Genomic DNA, 23,200 nt, shown 5'->3' with positions numbered 1-23,200 from the left:
TACAACAGAGTGGCAAGGTCAAGACCCACATCACTATTATGACCAGTAGGATCTAAATTAGTGAGAACAATCCTACTGAGAATGAGGTGATCAGGTGTAAAACGAGCAGTCGAAATAGGGGTCGTCCCTTCCCAATTACTAGGCCGACCACAAAGACATCTAGCAATGACTTGTGGACTGGGAGGAGATGTCCGTGTATAGGAAAACACAGGATGGGACACACAAGGGGTATTTAGAAAATCCGCTATCATGCCCGGAGTTACTCGAAAAACAATGTTTCGGAGACTGACCTCAAACGAGTCATCAACAGACACGTCATGAATGTTGGAGTAAAACTCCCTAACCAACTCCACAGAAGAAGTGGGATGACCAGTGGTCAAGGCCTGCCATTGGCGAGACTCAAATATGCGAGAAATGATAGTCTCGATAAGCTCACCCAGAGACACTTCACGCTCGACTATAGGAGTACGATGAGAGAAGTTCTGAGAATACAACTCTTGGGCTCGTGCATTACTGAAGTGGGCTTGAGCGGGTGCAGGGAATTGTGACGAGGATGAACACGTCGAGACATAGTTTTGGCTGTAGACAGAGTCAATGATGTTAGACAAGGCTAAGGCAATGTGAAGACCTGATGAATGTATGTCAACCATGCTGACACAACAATGTCAACCGACAATGCAAGACTCGGTGCATGCCCATGTCTCACTCTTCATTTTTCAAATTAATGATACATGCCTAGTCCAAAATGACCCATATGCATGACCCATGCCTCTTCTAAAATAAACCACCTTCAAACATAATGAAATCTTAAGTCAAACGAGGTCTCAACTCTAGGATAGACATGAAATAGGTATGAGAATAATGCTATGCCAATGCATGATGAAAAAGAGAAAACAAAAAAACATTGAGGCATTTTATCAAACACTTGGAGTGCATCCAAGTGAGAAACTCGGGCAAAGATCCATGGGAGTTTCAAAAGCCTACTAAATACAACCAAACACACAACCATTACTCCAAAAGAGTTTCAATAAACCAAAAGAAATGAAAATTTTCAAGAAATTTCTCAAATAACCCCAATATGAAACCTATATGCAAAACAAACGGAAATATACCCAAAAGAAATTCACCAAATCATGAAAGAACAAAAGAGAAGGGGTTTTACCTTGATTTGGAGGTGATTTCGGAAGAAAATCCAAGTTTAAACCGAAAGATTTTGAGAAAAGACGATGAAAACACACGGGAGAAAGAAAACTGCAAAACAGTGCACTGTAGCTCCAGCGGCGCTGGGCTTTTATAACAGGCCTTCGCTCGAGCGAACTTAAGACCCTCGAGCGACCTGTTGAGCGGTTTTCGCTTGAGGGGCGTCGAGCGAGACCATCAGAAATGCATATTTTGCCCAGTTTTGAAACACACAACACTCACATGACTTGGACAAATACTGAGAATGTCAATTTTCACACCAAGAGTACATATCAAATGTAGAGGAGTATCATATTCTCATAAAACATGCAGGTAAAAACAAAGTATCACAAGTAATGTAGACGTGTGTGTTTAAAGCGGTCATTGCTCAATCAAGAAATTTCAACCGTAAAGCGTGAACGAGGTTGGGCTGACCATGAAACCATAAGTGCTTGGAAAGCACTTTTAAGACACAGAAAGTCAAACCCAATATTGTTAGGACCTGAATCTTTCTGTTTAAATACTTGTTTCAGTATGTTCAAGAAAACAGAAAACTTATTCTGTTTTTCACCTTCTTCTTTTATTTATTTATTTATAACAACATCACTTTTTCTTTTCCTTTTGAGATACCATATTTTTGCACAAGCGAACCATGATGAGGTCATTTAACCCGTGGTCAATTCTGTATGTAGGTAGAACTTCCTACCACCTTTGATTGCCTACCCAATAAACTCACAAGTGGTGAAATGTCAATTGACCGAGTTTGGAGTGAAATGTGTGATGCCAGTCACAAATTATAAGAGATACTCATGTTTCAAACCTTTGTAAAACATAGGTATATGATACAAATCTCAAAAGACACATGCACCTAGATTTTAGAATTAACAACCCCACTATTATATAGCGCAATCATGGAGTGCATGTACGAGCAACAAACAACGACAAAGAAACTAGACAACTAACAAAAAGATCAACAACAAAATAAAACAAAAATGCATATAAAGCATGTAATGCATGTTTCAGTGCTTATGTCAAAGCACAAATCCCAATAGCCTTTCTAAGAAGTTCAAACCGAAGCCCATCTAAGGGTTTGGTAAAAAGGTCGGCTAGTTGATGTTCGGTGGGAATATACTCAAGAGTCACAACCTTTGTTTCCATAAGCTCCCAAATGAGATGATGTTTAATGTCAATATGCTTGGTCCTAGAGTGTTGGACATGATTTTTTGAAATGTTAATAGCACTAGTATTGTCACAATAGACGCTCATCACACATTGGGCAATGCCATAGTCACATAGTATTTACTTCATCCACAACAATTGCGTGCAATAACTCCCTGCAGCAATGTATTCAGCCTTAGCCGTGGACATGGAAATTGAGTTTTGTTTCTTACTCATCGAGGCTACCAAGTTCGTCCCAACATAGAAACACCCACCAGAGGTGCTTTTTCTATCATCTGCATTACCTGCCCAATCAGCATCTGCAAGTTCAGTGTTAGAGTTTCTAGAATACCAAATCTCATAGTTAACTGTCTCATTCATATAATGAAGTATGCGTTTGACAACTATCAAATGTGATTCTTTTGGATTGGCTTGAAATCTAGCACAAACCCCCACACTAAAGGCAATGTCTGATCTACTTGCAGTGAGATACATCAAACTCCCAATCATGCTCTTATACAAGGATTGCTCAACATCCTTGCCTGACAGATCAGTGCTTAGCTTAACACTAGTGCTCATGGGGGTTCTAGCATGGCTTTTGCCATCTAATCCAAATTTTATGATAAGATCTTTTGCATATTTGGATTGAGATATGAACAACCCATCATTCAACTGTTTTACTTGGAGTCCCAAGAAAAAAGTTAGTTCACCTACCATGCTCATCTCAAATTTATTCTTTATTTCATCAGCAAACTCAAGAGCCAGAGTGTCAATGGAAGATCCAAAAACAATATCATCCACATAGATTTGAACAATTGTTATGTCTTCTCCAGCTTTTCTGATTAATAATGTCCTATCAACACTTCCTCTAAAAAACTTATAATTTTCCAAATAGGAAGTTAGTCTTTCATACCAAGCTCTGGGAGCCTGTTTTAGGCCATAAAGAGCTTTCTTCAGCCTGTAGACATGATTAGGATATTTTGGATCCTTAAAATCCTTTGGTTGTTCGATGTAAACTTCTTCTTGGAGAATTCCATTAAGAAAGGCACTCTTGACATCCATTTGATAGAGCTTGAAGCACATGTGACAAGCAATGCTCAACAATATTCGGATTGACTCAAGTTTGGCAACCAGAGTGAAAGTCTCATCGAAGTCTATACCTTCCATCTAGGCATACCGTTGAGCAACCAATCTTGCTTTATTTCGCACTATGGTTCCATTCTCATCAGACTTATTCTTGAAAACCCATTTTGTGCCTACCACATTGTGACTTTCTGGTTTTGGCACCAAATACCACACATTGTTCCTCACAAATTGATTTATTTCGTCATGCATCGCATTTAACCAATTCTCACCATTTAAAGCTTCTTCGGCCCTTTTTGATTCAATTTGTGAGATGTAACTTGAGTGAGCTAATTGATTTACCACTTTCCTCTTAGTCTCATCCCTTCATCTATGTTTCCTATAATGTTTTCTTGAGGATGATTCAATTTTACTCTTGAAGAAGGCTCATTTTGGCTTCTCACCTTTTCATTTGACGAGGACTCCAAGTTTTCTCTTACTGCATCACCATCTTCTCTTTCAGTTTCACTTGGTAAGTGAGATGGCTTATCTTTGTTCAATTTCTCTTCAGGAGCATCATTCACTACCACATTTATGGACTCTATTATAGTTCTGGTGTGCAGATTGTAGCATCTATAAGCACGGTTGTTTCTAGAATATCTAAGAAAAATCCCTTCATCACTTTTGGGGTCAAACTTAGCCAAGTTTTTCCTATCTCTCAAAATGTAGCATTTGCTTCCAAACACCTTGAAGTACTTCACATTTTGTTTCTTTCCTTTCCACAGTTCATATGGTGTATTGGAAGTGTTTGATCTCGGATAGACTCTATTCACAATATGACACACTGTGTTCACAGCTTCTCCCCAGAAATGGGTAGGAACATTCTTACTATGTATTATGACTCAAGCTATTTCTTAAATTACCCCGTTCTTTCTTTCGACCACTCCATTTTGCTGTGGAGTGATAGGGGCAGAAAATTCTTGATTGATGCCCTCTTCATCATAGAAACTCTCAAGATTTGAGTTGTCAAATTCTCTTCCATGATCGTTCCTAATTCTGACTATTACATTTCCTTGCTCATTTTGAAGCTTCTCGCACAAGATTTTAATCACATTAGGAGCTTCAGCTTTCTCTCTCAGAAATTTCACCCATGAATATCTGGTGAAGTCATCCACCATTACCAGTATGTATCTCTTTCCCCACAGGCTTTCAATTCTAGAGGGTCCCATAAGATCAATGTACAATAACTCCAAAGGTTATTCGGTTAGGATAGCCGTAGTTTTCTTGCAAGCTGTTCTGACTTGTTTTTCTAATTGACATGACCCACACACAGGAGTCTCCACTTTACCCAGCTCAGGCAACCCTATCACCATCTCTTTCCTGGCAATCTTGGACAGATTTTTATGATTCACATGTCCAAGTCTTTGGTGCCACAGGTCTGTAGCCTCACTCATAGCATTGTTGCAACTATATTGAAAATTAGGAGTGATGTCATAACAGTTGTCAAATGTCCTTTTTGGAGAACCACCCTTTTTGGTAGTCGACAGTTGGTCTAACTTGACATTCAGCATCTCATTTTGCCTAGTTAAGGCCATGACTTGACTCCAAAGATTCAGATGCCCTCTTCTTGGTTGTCTATCTCCATTTCTCATGTGATTCTTCCTAAGCTCATAGCAATTTGGTCGGATGTGGCAAGCCCTACCACAATTATGACACACATAGTTTTCTTTGCTATCTCTTTGTTTGCTGAATGAAGAGGTGCACTTAAGAGCAGTTATGAGACGTTTACCCATGTTTGGAGGATGCATACTTTTGCTTTGAGAAGGTGTATGTTCATACGTGATGTATCTTTTTAGCTTAAAACACTCCGTTACAACATGACCTGTTTTACCACAGTGGTGACAAATAGGTCTTGGTTTCACATGAGATAGAACACCCATTTGGACATGAGAGGATTTCTTGCCCTTGTCAGATGGGTTAGTCTTTCCATTGACAGCTGATTCATAAATAAACACAATTTTCTTCTCATTTTTATGGGAGACCTTTGAGGTGGTTGCAACCTCGGATTTTACTGCATCATATCCTAGTCCACTCTTGTCACTAGAGGGCTTTCCAAAACTTAAGATTTCATCTAACTTTTGTTTCCCGCTGGAGAAGGATTTCAGTTTTTCCTTCAGCAAGGTTATCTCACTTTCATGAGTTTTTAACTCATCTTCCAAAAACACATTCTTCATTTTAAACTGATCAGCTAGAACAATGGCCTCAGTTAATTTGCCTTGAAGCTCTTCATTTTCTCTTTTAATGAAGTCTATCTCTTCAATGTGCACTTTGTTGAGTTTACTTAATTTAACACATTCCTTGTATAGCTTCTCATATACTTATTGCAGCTCATCTTCATATTCAGATTCATTTCTAGATTTGCTCTCATCATCCGACACATTTTCACTGTATTGACTTTTGCTATCTACCGAGACAGTGAATGCCATGTAATTCAGATTTCTTTTTGGAGAAGAGTTTCCTGAGGAATCACTTGACTCCGATTCACTCTCACTTAGGGATGCAATTTTTGCTCTTTCTTTTGCCTTTTTGTAGTTTGCACATTCCAGGTGAATGTGTCCAAAACCATAGCATTCATGACACTGCACACTGGACTGACCCTTGTCTCTATATGTTCTAGTGTGCTTCTCAGAGTTTCTATCATTGTTCCTTGAACTTGAGCCTCTGTTGTATCTTTCAAACTTTTCTTCTCTAGACTCTGGTTCTTTTTATTTCTAGTCACAAACATTTTCCTGAATTTCTTAGCATAGAATGCTATTTCTTTGTCACTCATAGCCAAATCATCGGATGACTCATCTGACTCCTCTCTAACAGTATTGAGGGTTATGGACTTGTGCTTCTTGTCTACTGGAAGAGTATGTTCATATGTTTGGAGGGAGCCTACCAACTCTTCAATTCTCATAGCATCCACATCTTTGCTTTCCTCAATAGCCGTAACCTTAGGACGAAATCTCTCAGGAAGAGATCTGAGAACTTTTCTCACAACTCTATTCTCAGGAATTCTGTCTCCTAGATTAAAGCGAGAGTTGACGATATCATTTAGTTTGGCATAGAAAGCATCAAATGTTTCATCATCCTTCATTCTCAATTCTTCAAAACTAGTTGTTAACATTTGAAGTTTAGAATTCTTTACAGCCTTGGTACCGTCATGGGTAATCTCAAGAATATCCCAAGCTTCCTTGCAATTTTGACACATTGATATCCGTTTGAACTCTTCTTAGGACACAGCCATGAAGATCGCATTCAGCCCTTTGCTATTCCAACCACACTCACTTATTTCATCCCTAGAATAATTTTCCACACTTTTGGGAGTTCGAACTCCCTCAACAACAACTGCTGGTTCTGTCCAGCCATTTGTTATGGAAACCCACACTCATTCATCCATAGATTTTAAGAATGCTTTCATTCTCACTTTCCAATAAGCATAATTGTTTCCATCAAGATATGGTGGAGATGTGAGTGATTGAGACTTATCCATTTAAACCACTACAGCAGGATCACACTCAGGAACTAAATCCTAGCGGAGTAAACCCGCTCTGATATCAATTGAAAAAGCAGTGGTTCTACACGACACTACACCTAGAGGGGGTGAATAGGTGTAATCCAATTTTTATGGCCTTTTAAAAATTAGTCAAACAAGCAGTTAGTAAATGAATCAAATAACACAAATAATCAACACATGATTTTGATCACGGAGTGGAAACTAATTTGAAGAACTTCTTCAAAATCTAAAACCACTCCAGGTGTAAGATACCACCTCAAATCCACTATAGAAATTTTAGTTCGTTACAACCAATTTAGAGATACTCACAAAACTTTTGTAGTAGCTAAACTTGGCTTGCAACACCACTAGTGACCCACTTGATCTCTACACATATGTAGTGTCGGAATTCCGACCTTCCTATAGCTTCCCACGAGAACCTCTCGATCTCTGCATCAACAGCAGCTTCGGACTCTTCCGACCAACTAATATGTCCACTTCAATGGACTCATGTAAGAGTTGATTTTGAGTATGTTGTGGTGGAGAAGTGTTTATCCAAGAGAGAATCAACCAAATGGGAGAGAGGTTGCTTTAAGAAGTTCTTGGAGTCCCTTAGGGCTTTTGCTCTGATTCTCCACACTTAGAATAGAAGTTAAGCTTTTCTATTTATAGTTCCAATCAAATGAGGCGCTTCAAAATCCTAAATTATAAGTGATCTGGAACATTGGCTCGAGAGAAGTATCAAGCGTGGGTCGAGCGGCACAATCTGCCTGAGTTCGCTCGAGCTCAGTGTCGAGCGGCACACTCTGCCTGAGTTCACTCGAACTCAGTGTCGAGCGGTGCAATCTGTTTGAATTCGCTCGAGCTTCCTGTTGAGTGAGGGTCGAGCGGTGCAATCTACATGAGTTCGCTCGAGCGCCCTATTGAGTGAGGGTCGAGTGGAGTCATCTATTTTGACCAATAACAAGCACACTTCAAACCTTTTCGCAACAACATTTGTTACAATACTATTTTACACAGATTTTCACAAGAATATGCCAATACACTCATTTTTCCCTCAACAAGCTCTTTGAAGGTACTTAAGCTTACATAACTCAAACTAGTCTTTAATTACTTACCGAAGTTAATAATCTAAAAATTACAACTAATTTGAGATTGAGCCTTAATTGGAAAATAAAGACCGAACTGAATAGAAGACTAATTAAGACACAGGCCCCAAATGCAAATATATATTCAAATCGACAAAAGACTCCATCAAAGACAAAGACTCATTAGACAACTAAAACTGCAATATCACTATTGCAAGAATGCTACTAAAATAAAGCTCTTGCTTGATGCTTAATGCTGATTGCTGCATAATACAAATCCAATATGATGCCACAAACTGCATGGTGAATGGATCGAAACAAAAGCTTTCTTGCTTGTGATCTCTCATTCGACCGAACCTCTTGATCAAGGCCTTTTTTCTTGCCTTGTGCGATCTTCTCCCATGAAAAACCTCTTTATTCGCAGTCCCTAAGCTCCTTCGTGCCTTTATTGGTGATGTGAGTTGAATCGTCATATCCATGTTGGTGAGCGCCTAGACAAAGTTTTCTCTGAATGCAAGGCGCTTCAATAAGCCTCAATCATGTTAATTAGATGATTAAAATAAAAATTCAGTGAATATTGGAATTGTTGCCTCATTCCACCAATATATTGAGATATCAATTGATACTTTAGATTCCAACAAATTTGCATGCATGATCAAGTATATAAAATTTAGAGTTATAATGATCTGTAAATCTATTACCTTACATGATGAAGTAGATAAAGTTAAGAGTTATAATATTATGCTGCTGTAGATACATCATTTGAAATGGGCCGGGGTAGAAACAGTGATCTCATGACGTGCTTCAATTATTTTTAATTCCTAACTGTGTATCTGTCTTCCCTTGTCAATTTCTTAGTCTGTTTTAATTGTTGCCACCAAGTAGATACTCGACCATGAAACTTTGTAGCAAGCAAGAACACACCGATGACCGATCCTCGAGAACGTCCTCTTTGAAATTCAAAGTTAACTCCATGGAAGCCACCCAATCCAAGAATTCCTTGGGTTGAAGACCGCTGCATTAATCTCTAGAATATCCAATCTTAAACCCTACTCCCATATACTAGCTTTGTTCACTGCCTCATATTGAAGCACCCTCTTAGAGCATTAGGGCCTAGCCGAAGTCAAATTTTGACCAAACTATATATAGCTAAGTTGCTTAAAAACCTCCTACACCACTAGACTCTATAAATGTACAGTAAATTTTGGCTTTTCCTTTTTCATTGGCCAAATTTGACCAGCCCAAACGATTGGCTAAATAATTTTCTTTGCATAAGATATTGCTGATTTTGCTTATAATAATGAATCATGTCACAACAATTGGCTGATTTTGCTTCTAATAAATGGATCACTACCTTTCAAAACAGTCTTATGTGAAAGCTTGCTATTTATCTCGAAAAAAAGATTGGATGTTCCTCTAAAGAGTTTTGCTACTCATCATTCCCATACACCACATTTTTTTATTTTTAATTTTTTTTTAGATTTATTCTTCTTAAACTAATTAAATGCTTTTACTAATTATCCATATATCAAATATTTGGTAAAAAAAAAAAAAAACTGTGGTGTGTGTTGTATAGAGATGATGAATAGAATTCTTCTTTTCCAGAATGGGGTCCATTAATTAGCCTTTTCAAAAAATTAAAAAAAATAATAAAAAACAAAAAATAAAAAATTTCTTGGAGCTCTTTCAAGTGGATCATTCTATATCGAATATTTCCTCTATATTGCAATCCTAGTCCATTCATCCAATTATTAATAATTAGGAGATAGCCGTTGGAAAAAAATAAGACTGAAAAAAATATCCATTAGAAAGATTTGACTGTTGAAAAAATATATTAGTTAGAAGAATACGGTTGTTGTAAAAAAAAAAAAAAGACCGTTTGAAAATTATATCCATTAAAATAATATAAACGTTAAAAAATTATTGTGTACTTTTTTACTAATGAATAAATATTTAAATTATAATTATAATTAAAATAAATAAAAAAAATTAAAATTAATATTTTAATATAATAGTGATAGATTTAAAAATTTTGTTATTAGATTTTGTTAAAAAATGACTAATTAAATTTATAAAATTAAATTTCTTAATTAAATTTTGACCAAACTTCTTTGGACTATTTAGTGCTCTGATCAGCTAGGCCTACCGGGTACGTACGTGTTGAAAAAAAAAAAAAAAATGATGGTCTTTTCACCGTTATTGTCAATCAGATAGAGCTGCCTCCATTCGCCATATTAACATCTCTGACATATATATGTTCCATGTATTGTATATATTCCATCAAAAAAAAAAAAAAAATGTATTGTATATATCAAACTAGCCTCTAGTTTTTCAATTTGTCTTTTAGATCATCATGTTCGTAAACCTCTTCCACTTAAGTTAGTCATCCTCTGCATGCTAATTCTCTACATTAGGAAATTAAATCGATTTCTGTTGCCAATTGGTGAAGCTAGAACGATCTAGGACGTCGTACAAAGTGATGAATAATTTAGCATATAGGCCTAGTGCTTCTAAAATTAATAAAAATAAATAAATCACATAATTAAATAATTGGTCTAGTAGTAGTCATACAAACGAAGTCAAAATTGCTAAATAATAATTATACTCCGAATATAATTCAAATTCCTAATTAAAATTAAATTCGTCATCTTAAAATAAAACTATTATATCAAACATATTTATGCAATTCACATCGATCAAGCGTTAGGATATATAATCAAACAGTACTATAGGTAAATTAGTAGCTAGTAAATTAACCCCATGCTCTAGCTTCATTATTAATGGGGTTCATAATATACATACGTACATACATACATACATATGTGTGTGTATATATATATTAATGAACGTCGGCACTAATCCTCTTTGAAGTGGTAGAGGAAAATGATCATGAGTCAAAGAGAATATAGAGATACTGTAACTCTAATTAATTAACCTACAATTTTATGCACCTTAATTTAAATTTGCTCTTGAACTAATTACTAGGAGAGTAAAAAAATCATATCGCCCCAAGAAAAAAATTATGTATGTAGGTACTTATCCACACGTACTTTTTTTTTTTAAAGAAAGAGACGAAGGTCACCTGTCCATGAGTAACCCCCTTGCAATTTTATTAATAACCTTCACTTATAACAGAAGAAAATCATGATTACATCCAGATACTTGAGAGATACAGATAGACAAGAAGGAACCAAAACTAGGTATCAAAAAGCAAAAAGACACCCAACCAAATTACAAAGGATAGCAAGACTCCCTGACCCAAAGTATTCCTCCACATGTATGAGAGGAGGAATACCTATATATATATATGTATAATAAACGATAATTATCCAATTCAGATAGATGAGTATATTAATATCGAATTTCTTATGATTCTTTAATTAATAATTTGTACCATATAATGGAATAATTAATCCATGGACAGGTTAATCTAATTAAGAAATTTAACTAGATACGTACGTACTAATTATGAGGAGAATCAAACTTAGAATTCCACACACACACACACACACACATATATATATATATATATATATATGTTTATCACAATGGTAATTGTAAAAGGCTTTTGATTGGGATTGTGTGATCTTTGTCATCCGCGTTGAACAGTAGTACTACTCGTCCCATGCCTGATCAGGCAACGTGAATGTACATATATGTATAGTACGTAAATTAATTTTTATTTCGAACTTAATTCTATTCATTGCTGGAGCCCAAGAGTGAAATACCCACAATCTCTTTAAAATCTCTTTATTCTGTGTATGTATATATATATATATATATATATATTTTGTTTTTTTTCCTTAACGAGATCAGTGTTAACTTTTTCTTTTATGATGCATGCGACTAATCGTTGGGTACGTATATATATGCATGCATGCATGTTATATATACATAATTTTTCTTTTCGACCAGCTCAAGTAGCTAGTACGTTTAGTAGTTGAAAATTCAAGCGGAAAGCTGCACATCACAAGAATTAAACTAATTAATGTGATCTTTTTTAATAGAGGATTATATTATATGTTTGTATACGTGTATGTGTGTTTTGGTGGGGGGTGGGGCGGGAGGGGGGGCCTGGGATCGAGAGGGGATTCTCGATGACCGGAAATCTCTCGCATACGTTCAAGAGAGATAATATCATTGTCGACTGTGCATGGTTTAATGGTATATATCGATGATCATTCGAATACATTACATGCGTTCATTTTTCTGCCTGATTACTATGCATGCATGCATGCATGGCATGGCATGGCAGGCCAAAATTAATGGGCAATATCATTTAAGACAATGAATATCAGTTCTGGAAAATCCTATACAGTACCACACTATATATCAATATCTCACTCTCATCTTACTATGTAAGATATAGTACATTTATCATTATTGAATGATGCTTTATCGAGTGATTATTTGTCATTCAATTGTGATAAATATGCCACATCTTATATAATGAGATGAAAATAAGATGAGAGTATAAGTATATAGCATTATTCATCAGTTATATATGAAAGGCAAGCAAGGAAAATAATTCGGATATCATAATTTTCAACTGTCATTTTGTCAGAATTAATATGTACTTAATTAGTCCCAAATATTGCAGATGGCCTCCAACATCGAAGGCAATTAATCCTTATTCAGGGAATGAGGAGGGTCACGAATAGTACTTAATGCTTGCAAGGCAAAGTATTTATATAACATTTTAAGGTGGTCGACCGAATTCCATGCAGCAGTTTAGCAATTTTCACATAACCGATATTAATATTACATATTGCACCGTAATACGACTTGTAACAACATTCCTGTTCAAAGGTACGGCCGGCTCCATATCGATCCATACGATGACGACTATTATGTTGTTTATAACTATAAAAAATATATTATAGATGCAATTTCATTTCATGTTCCTTCAATTTATAACAAACATTTTTTTTATCAAACGTGATAGTTGGTCATATTAGAATTTTTTATCAAACGTTATCTATATATATACAAGCACTTATGTACTTCTAATAATTCATGAATACAATATTATATATATATATATAGATCATATATATTTTTATGGGTAAAGACTAAAGAAGGTAGATGTTGTGAAACTTTTGTTTAATTTTTTTGCTCGATTATAAGGAGCCTTGAGCATATATGCGTGATCCGTGATCGTGCACGTGAGCATTGCCATTTTTTCTGCCGCAAATGGTTTTTGCGACGCTTCTTTATAGCCACCATTTGTGACTAGTTCTTCAAATAATAATAATAATAATAATAATAATAATAATAAAAGCAATCCTTTATGTTATGATTATTAAGGATAGAATGTTTTTTCATCCCTAATAAAATCCTTTCGAACGGTATTTTCTGCATTCAAACGATTATTAGTGATGGAATTTTTTTCATTTAAAAAAGAATCCGTTCATACACTTTCAAAAGGAAATGAGAAATTTCATCTTAAAAAACGTTTTGAAACAGGCATTTTGAGATAAAAAAATTTCGTCCCATATCACTTTTAGAGACAAAATAAAAACTGTTTTAGATGAAAGTTTTCTTACCTTAAAAGAAAATTAAATTTGTTGTAGTGGTATAAGCTTCATGAAGTCTAAAGCGAAATTATGCCATGCATGCGGAACACCGAAAAAGTTTAGACTTCGGCTTCTCAAATGACTGCATACTATACACACATGAGCTAGCTTACAGACAAAAAACATATTTACAAAAATTAGATCATGTCTTTCTTTTTTTAATTCTTTTTCAATATATATATATGGAGAGAGAGAGAGAGAGAGAGAGAGAGAGAGAGAGAGAGAGAGAGAGAGAGAGAGAGAGAGAGAATACCTTCAAGATCAAATTGTCGCGGACGTACATAAACTTTTGTGGGGGAATGTTTGGCTTTTGAGAAATTAAATCACATGATCTGGAAACATATTTGGCTGACAGATCCGGTAAATACCAAGGGTATATAGGGTGTCAAATTCCATGCGAAGCCTTGTCAAATGAGCAGTCCTTGCGAATTCCTCAGATTCATTGTCTTCTCGACCTCGAAGTTTTAGACAAAAGTACTGTATCTCATCTAAATTAAGTTTAGAGTTTATGTACTTTTATTTTCTAGTTTAATTAATGTAGAGGTTTAGTGCATATTGTTATTGTACTAACGCTAGTATATATCATTATGTGCTAGAAGTACATTTTCTGAAGGATTTATCTTTGTTTCTTTCTATCGAAATAATCATCACAAGACAACTACCATGATATATTCAAGAATATACAGCATCTTGTCTGGTAATACTGCATGCCATAGTTTTTGTTGCTAATGCCATCATGCAACATTTGGTACTGCTAGTTAGGCATACAGATCAGGGAAATTAACTTGGCCTAATGAATTCAAATCTCAAATGATACGGGCAGGGACGGCTCAATACAAATAAAAGTCTAAGGCAAAATTTAAGTTAGTAATTCGTAATTATAATATAATAAAATATAAATTATTATATGAAATATATGTCAAAATTTTCAATAAAATGAGATTTTATTTAAAATCTTTAAATAATTTTTTTTAATTTATATTTAATACAATAACTTAAAATAAGACTTCAATGCAAATTTTGTACCTAAACTTAACAAGATCTTAAAAAATTATTTAAAATATAAATAATTCATTATATTAAATATTAAATTTAGTATTATGGGATATTGCACACATTGAAAAATATAAAATTAATTTAAAATCTCCTTTAATGAAATGGTTTGAATTTTTTTTCAAAAAATAAAATAAAATAAACACCTCATTTTTAATTCTGGAGACAAGAATGGGGCATTAGGCAATGACCTAAATCACCTTACTATTGAGCCGGCCCCGGATACGGGTTTGTGTAAAGACTTCTGTTCTAGTCCATTGTAAGCGGCAAGGGGCATATATATGAATACATGCATCTTAAAATTATTAAATTGCGTGTGTGTGTGTGTATATATATATATATAAACAAAAGGGTAAAGCTACAAGATTTGAGGAAGACTTTTTCAATATGCAAAATGCTACAGTACTGGTACTTTATATATACGCACCATCTTCCATTTTTCTATCCATATAGTACATATATATGGGTTAGTTTGCAGTATATAGCTTTATATATATATGTAAATATACTCACACCTATGATCTTCATGTTATATATATTTTATCGAAGATCCCCCAGCTTATCCGAGTTAGTAATGAACGCTGGGGGACACACAAATGATGTAGATTTGATTATAATCAAAACTGTTTGAACATGATTGAAATCTAGCGCCAGAAGTCCTACTCCCCATATATATGTGTGTGTGTTCTTTATATCCACTGGATTATGTAGCAAGAGTTCAAGTGAATAGCGTTACCATATGGCTAAAGCATGCAGTATCCACAACTAGAAAAGAAAAAAGAAAAAAGAAACCCTACCCATCCGTTTGATTTTACATGGATTTACCTAATAACACATATATAGGTTAAACCTACCTGATTACACATGAAATATGCTCATTCATATGCAGCCGCGCATAAAGTTATTGAATCGATGCCCCCAAAACCTCATAGTTTACTCAGATCGTATTATGTAAAGCCGCTATGATTAGGGTTTTGATGGTTTTTAGTCTCTACCATCGGTTCAAGGTCGAACAGACAATGAAACAAAGGATAATCAGCAAAAAGACTGCTCACTTGACAAGCATAGCATGGAATCCACTCACCCGAATTCGATGATCATCAAATTGCTCCATCGATCCGATGATAATACAAGTACTAACATGATCGTCGTATAGAGCATCTTTCTTTGAGATATATAACCAAGTCAACTGAAAAAACATGCAGAAGAAAAGCCAGAGATCAAGTAAGTTTCAAGTCATCCTAATTAAACAAGCTCAAGAAATATTAAACGCATCAAGGAAAGAACAAATAAAAGGACGAGGGGAAGAGGAAGAAGCTAGAAGCCTAGAAGAAGGAGGAGGCGGAGAAGAAGAAGAAGAAAGGTATCTGACCCATAGCTTATCATCGATCTAGGGTGTGCTGTGTTCAGAGAACTAACTACTCACTAAGCTAATATATAAAGTTTCGAAGTGATTGAATAGATAATCAGATAAGAACATACAGAATCAAGGGACGTTTGAAGCGTGTGAATTCTTGTCCAATGGTATGAGCACCTGCTACGTACGTCCGACACGTGAAATCAGGAGATTTGACTCACAGGTGACGGATCATTACATGAACAATTCATGTGCATGCGCCCCCGTTCCTTTCTTTATAACAACGTACCGGACCAGGCCCCCCCCTTCTCTCCTCTCTACCTTTCTCTCATATATTTATTTATTTTTTCTTTTGTGACCGAGCACTTTCCTTTGCCGTTCATTTTCAGTTTTTCAATTAGAATAAAGCTACACAAGGTCTTAAAATTTATACTGCCGTGAAGTTATTTAAAAAAAAATAGAATTTATTATTAAAAAATTATTATTTTTATATAAATTTCATATTTATTATTTTTTTTAAATTGATTGCGCGATACTTACATATTTGCAAAATTATAAATATCATTTATCCGTACGTCAACTAGCACATAGTATTTTGATTTTATTGACGAGTTTAATTAAGTACTTTAATTTGATTTTATGTATATATATTTGATCATCATAATCGAGCTTAATTCACAAATTCATGCACAACTTGAAACCATTAATTTAGCGGATCAATTCCATTAACACACACACACAGATATATATATATATATATACACACACGTTAACATCTTTTTATCTTGTAAAGACATCAATAGGAACCCTTTTTTTTTTTTTTTTTTTTTTTTTTTTTTTTTTTTTTTTATTTCTCCCGATCGGTAAACATTAATGGGAATATTTTTGGCATCGAAATAGAATATGTACGTAGCTAGAAGAAAAGATTCTTTGTTTTTCTTTTCATGCTCATGCTCATGGCCTCATGTTAAGAATGATCTATTTCCTAGCTAGTTATGTAGGAGCCAGTACGCCTAGCTACCAGGGCCCCTACCATGCTGCATGAAGCTGTGCCACGAGGAGAAAGCTGGCTAGGTAGCTAAAATACCGATAGTAAATAGTAATGGATAGCGACATGCAATTAAAAAGTAAGAAAGCCATAAATGTATTATTGACTTGTAGAATGATATTGGAACAGATCACAATCTAGCTTATTGTAACGGCCGGCCCACCGTACTTTTGGGAAAACAATTAAGATATATAAATAGATATATATAAATATATATATATATATATATATATATTTATTTATATTACTAATGTTCGGAGTCGTCATGTACGTACAGGCAAGGCTTCATGATGATTTGAAGTGTATATGAAATATTGCATGGTAAAGTCACGTCTCCAAGTAGTTGTGGCGTATTATTTAATTAATAGATTTATAGATATTATATATATATATATATATATATATGTACGTTATACGATCGAGTTCATTAGATCGATGCATGTATGGGTCCAGATCTACCAAATTAAAGAGTACTAATTTATAATATAATGTTTAATTCTATGGAAATCCCATGCAAAAGACCATCTCGATCGTTTGAATGGTTAATAATATGGTTTAATTCTTTATGGTTTTTCAATATTGTAACTTTTTTCATGGATTGTGATATTTGCAAAAGCGGAATATTATAAAAGTGGAAAATTATGTTATTCTACATTATGAAATGGATCGATGTAACATATTAATTAAGACCCTTTTTTTTATTTTTTTGTGAGGTCTATTAATAAAATTAGTACCCTCCTCTTCTCTAAATAAAAAAAAAAAAAAAAAAAAAAGGTTAATTAAGACCTTATCAAAGATGAATGTTAACACAGTACCATAAATATTGATACGCACTGCTTTAACATTTTTCCACAATAGTTATTGTTTGACTAATACTAAATTAATACAATCTTAATTAGACTAATGTACAAGCCTGCATGCGCACCAGTTAAATTAGAAATTGGTCACATGTACAATTACAGGAATGTGCGAGGCATTCATATCTTAAAATTATAAAAATAAATCATTTACCTTATGACACTATAAAAAAAATAACCATTTATAACAGATTATATACGATGAGTATGATTATGTACTATTAAAATATACTCATTTGGATAGAAAATAATCATTTTTATAAGAAATAACATATCACAATTCAACAATTTTCTTCTAATGTGGTACTTTATGTACTATTGCAGCCAATCTGTCATCTAACTACCATGTGTACTACACACACGTATGCACGAGTACTCATTTCCAATTAAAATTAATCATAAAACGTTCTATATTTAATTAGTACGATTTCTTGCAAAAAGAAATTAGTACGATTTCCTAATTACTTACCCAATACTTCAACTTATTCGGATCATTATAAGAAATTTTCAAATGGCTAACCCACAATTAGCACTCTTTTAGCAATAATACGTACGTGTACTAGTGTTAATTGCTTGCAATCTACATGCATCTTAAGATCTTACGTACCATATATATATATGCATATTGTGCAGCTTGAGATAATTAATGAAAACTTGTTACTTGACTACATATATGGCATTAATCTTAATGATAAGATTTTAGCTGATGGTGTATATATATGAGTATTAATTAGTAGAATTAATGCAGAAGAACATATAGTTTAATATATCCCATTTTCACCGTTGAAAAGTATTTTTTGTACCACCACAGGTCCAAAAAGTTACGCATTAAGTACAGTAGTGGACAGTAATATCAATACCAGGAAATGTAAATGCACATGAGCTTCACCTAGTAGGATTCAAATATGAGTATATACGTACAACGGCTTTGCAAAATTAAAAATTTTATGTGCATTTATTTTTATGTATTTTTTATATATTTTATTGATATAATTAGTTATGTATTAAAAAAATTGATGCAGCTAATCACATCAGTATAGTATGCAAAGAATACATAAAAATAATTGTACGCGATAACATTACTCGTTTCGATTAAGACATTAAAATGAAATATTTTGAAATTAATTATATATATAAACTAATAACTAATATAATAAATATATATATGCATGGGATGAATACTACATTGAAACAAAAAATTCTGATCGTACCGGCCAGTACGAAATGGGTTTAAAAACTTTGTTGATGGGCCTAACTTTCTATATATTTTTTTATTTGCTTTTACCTTTTTTGTGAAAAAATGTTTAAAGGTTCATTAATAGTTGTTTGGATGTAAAGATGAGATGAAATATTTCATCTTACTCTATATGGAGAAATTAATCATCTGCAATCTAAATGGTCAAGTAGGGATGTGAAAGATTTGTTCGAATTTACTTTTACAAAAAGACAAAAATTGAGATCTGAATGTTGGTTTGAATTTATTTCCACTACCTATGGCAAAAACTGTCACTTTTTCAGAAGAAAAAAAAAAGAACATCATTGTGGTTTTTCTAGCATAAAAAATGAGAAAATTGGACAAAATGACCATCAAAATGGAAAATTATTTTAAGCACAACATTTTATAAAAAATATTTTATATATAAGTTATAGTTATTTAATTACTTTCTTGACAAAAAATATTTTTATTTGATATTTTATAAAATTAATGTAATTTAGTAAAAATATTGTCATCTTATAATATTATCATGAAAGATATTATAAAAAAAAAAAAATTAATTTGAGTAGGTAATTTATAAATTACTGTTATGATTTATAAATATATTTATAAATAAAACAAAATCATTATAAATACTATATAATAATTGGTGGGACCCACATCTATCACATATCTAAAAAGTTAAAACCAAGTCATCTCACTTCTAGTTCGATTTGGTAAGTCTTGAGAATTTTAAATTTTAAGAAAAAATTATTGTTTTGGGATTTGAAAATGTTGAATTATATATTTATTATATTTTGTATAAAGATTTGATAAAATTGTAATAATGAGATGAGAATTTTGAGTTTGAGATTAGAATTTTCAAATGCCAAACTGAAGTTAATCCCAACACACAAAATTTTTAAAAACCATATCATCTTATCTCAACTCAACAATTTCAATATATACTATTTACAAACCATCTCAATTCATCTCATCTCACTGTTCAAACCAACCCAAAATATCAGAAAGGTCAACTGTATATATATATATGTTTAGTCTATTCTACAGGCCGGTCCTGTCTTTCATCCCCTAATTGGGTAAAGCAAATTAACTAATCACATATATAGAAGCTCACGTACGTCGTACTTTTTTTCAATTCTATAGAAGTTCTGCTGCACTTGCACACACTTATACAGGAAGAGGGGAGACAGGTTTCGTGAATAATTTTAGCATTTGCTATCCAATTTTCCCCATCTCTGAGCATTGAATCAACTTAGAAAGATTAAAAATTTAAAACCTAGCAAAATGGTGCGCAAGTCTTTGAAACAACTCAACGTTTTAGAATGTTTCATAATCAGAATATCAGCTGCTTAATTTGCACTGTATTAGTAATCAAACCCCCTCCCCAAGTCGACCTTCAACAAGTATGATCAATCCAAACCTTAAGTAGTAGTACTCCTTCCATGACCATAATGAATTACCTCCTATCAACAGCCAAATCCGGTAGACTTCTCAAATTTCATTAATTCGAGCCTTTTATCATTATGGTCTAAACCAATATATCCAAAAACATCTCAATTATGACCCGATTCACACTACAACAAACAGTGGCTTTTTCCATGAGGGTCTTTGGTCGAAAAAAGTGAAGATTATGTGAGAACAAACATTTTTTCCACCAATTTCGTTTCTTCTTATTAGAAGAAACGAAAGACCCTCATCATTGACCCATCTTTAATATATCAAAACCTATTATGCTTTTGATTGATCCAATGACAAAGTTTGATATCCATGAGAATTACGATTACTCTCTACACGTACAATAACATCTAGCTAGTACTCTTTCCTATGTTTTACGTGTTTTCAGTGCACCTAGAAGTCATCAAAATCACGGGAATCTAAAGCCTCAGCTATGCTCCCAAGTATTAGCGCACAAAATACGTATACAGCGCAAGCTAGCTCCATACTTGCATATAAGAATTCTTAAGTCAGGCTCATGCCCGTACATAATCAAGGATGACCATAATTAAGTAACTCAGAAAGCAGAGAGAGAGAGAGAGAGCAAATACTTTTTGCGCGAGAGAGAAAAGTGACCGGCCTAATTAACGAAAAGTCGTATGGTATTGATCATATATACTATAATAGATTTTCTGGTTCACTCCTATCACTTCAAATTTATGGGAAATTCATCGGCAAGGAAACTAATTAAAAGCACTGTGGTTTGCTTCCGGCAGGTAATTAAATACTGGTGCAAAAAGCAATTTCAATTAGGGTGTTTTTTTTTTTTTTTTTTTTCATTTTTCATGCATGACTCCAACCAGCTTAGCAAAACCACAAGTACTCAAGGTCGAACAGACAGAAGCAAAGATTAATCGGCAAAAAGACTGCTTATTCGACAAACATGGCATGGAATCCACTCACCCGTACTCCATGATCGTCGATCTGATCGTGTTCCAATCTCAGCTTGAACTGTCACCTCAGAGAAACCATCTGAAAGCAGTTAATGAACTACATGTTAGTGATCAGAAGGTCAAAACGATGCCAAAGAGAACCAAAATTAATGAACGGAACCTGAGTTGGTAGCTAGGAGTAGACGGAACGATCATAAATAAAGAGGAAGAACAAAGATGAATAAGAAGTAGTACCTTGTCCGGCCCTAGAGGCAAGTGATGATGATATTCTGGGTTTCATACCCATGTAGCTTGTTTGTCATGCGGTGAGGTCCCGACCAGATTTTATAGAGATAGTAAAAAAAAGAAAAGAAAAAAAAAATATCTAGAGAGAAGCGTACGTCGGAGGTTTGCATCCTTTATGTGCATCTGCTACAACTGACACGAGGACCTTTGACTCACTGGTGAAATATATACATCTAGATGAGAGTTTGCATGTGCTTTTGCTCCCATAACAACCTTCCCTAGTAAAATAGGAAATAAATAATTAATAGAATACTGCGAGAGAAGTTAAGTCAGCAAGCCAATAGATCAAAAGGCGAGAGAAAAAGAGTAGATGGAAAAGTAATTAGGGATGACTTAGACAGAAGAGTGTGGTTGGGAAAGCTAGGAAGCAAAGGCTAGATCTGCGATGAGCATGTGATTCTGAAATGCTGATGGCCGGAGAGCATGCAATATCTTGAAGAATCGGCTTCGTCTTTTGTCCAACCTCACATGCATGCATTGGTACTACTCCTATGTATCTACCATCGTCCTACTTCTTAAACATGTTCGATCTGTCTCCCTCAACCCCACTAATTACAAAAGAGAAATGCTAAAAAGAAACCTTAAACTATATATCTTCACCTAATTAATATGTGTTTTATCATTTTTGTGTTTCTATTTAAACGCACATATATTTAAGCATTAAGTTAAAAGAGCAAAAATAAAAAATCACATATTAAAATCACATATTAATTACGTGAAGATATGTAGTGTAAGGTTTTCATGTAAAATTTCTCATTACAAAATGAACCAAGCCATTGTGATGACTTGCGGGTGCATGATACCGGGCCATTAATATCTCTAGAAAGAATAGGATCCTCATCGATTTGGGTCCGGCTTGGGTCCCGTTGAAAAGACACCCTGAATGAAACCTTCTTAGAAAATTGTCACAGAAACGTTTCAATGATACCGTTACCAAAAAAGAATCACAGAAAGTATTTTATGACGTACGGTTTACTATACGACCGTCACTAAAAATTTTTGTGAAAGTTAGTCTTCCTTCAAATACGACATTCAAATGTGAATAGATTGTGTGACAGTTGAATTCTATCATAGAAAATACATTCGAACGTTTATCCAACCGACTAGAATTCGAACAATAAATATCTAAAGTGATATTTTCCATTCAAACATTTGAATTTTATGCTCAAACATACGTTTGTGTTGTGACGTTTGAATTTTGCATTTGTAGGTTATAGGGCAATTGTTCAAGCTTCAAAGATTAAATATTCGGATGGTTAATAAATACATTTGAACTTATCTTTTTTAATCATTCGAACATTAAGAAATATTCGTTTGATCGTAACATAATAAGTTCAAATGTTTGTGGTGTATATACATTCGAACATTAATTCAAATGTAATTATGTTCAAAT

The 23,200-nt window shown here is 34.0% G+C and overlaps 1 long non-coding RNA gene across 1 annotated transcript; it reads right to left on the bottom strand.

Moving 5' to 3' along the window:
- Positions 1–21,055: 21,055 nt before the first annotated feature.
- On the bottom strand, positions 21,056–21,989 carry LOC122309649. The gene is made up of 2 exons (XR_006242485.1): positions 21,757–21,989; positions 21,056–21,601 (listed from the first exon to the last, which is right to left on the bottom strand). It is a non-coding gene; the product is annotated as an uncharacterized LOC122309649 (long non-coding RNA).
- Between the last annotated feature and the right edge of the window lie 1,211 nt (positions 21,990–23,200).

The sequence above is a fragment of the Carya illinoinensis genome, chromosome 5 (assembly GCF_018687715.1).
Source record: "Carya illinoinensis cultivar Pawnee chromosome 5, C.illinoinensisPawnee_v1, whole genome shotgun sequence".
NCBI classification, from domain to species: Eukaryota; Viridiplantae; Streptophyta; class Magnoliopsida; order Fagales; family Juglandaceae; genus Carya; species Carya illinoinensis.
Note: the sequence above shows the minus strand (reverse complement) of the source record. Positions and strands in the feature narration are given on the sequence as shown.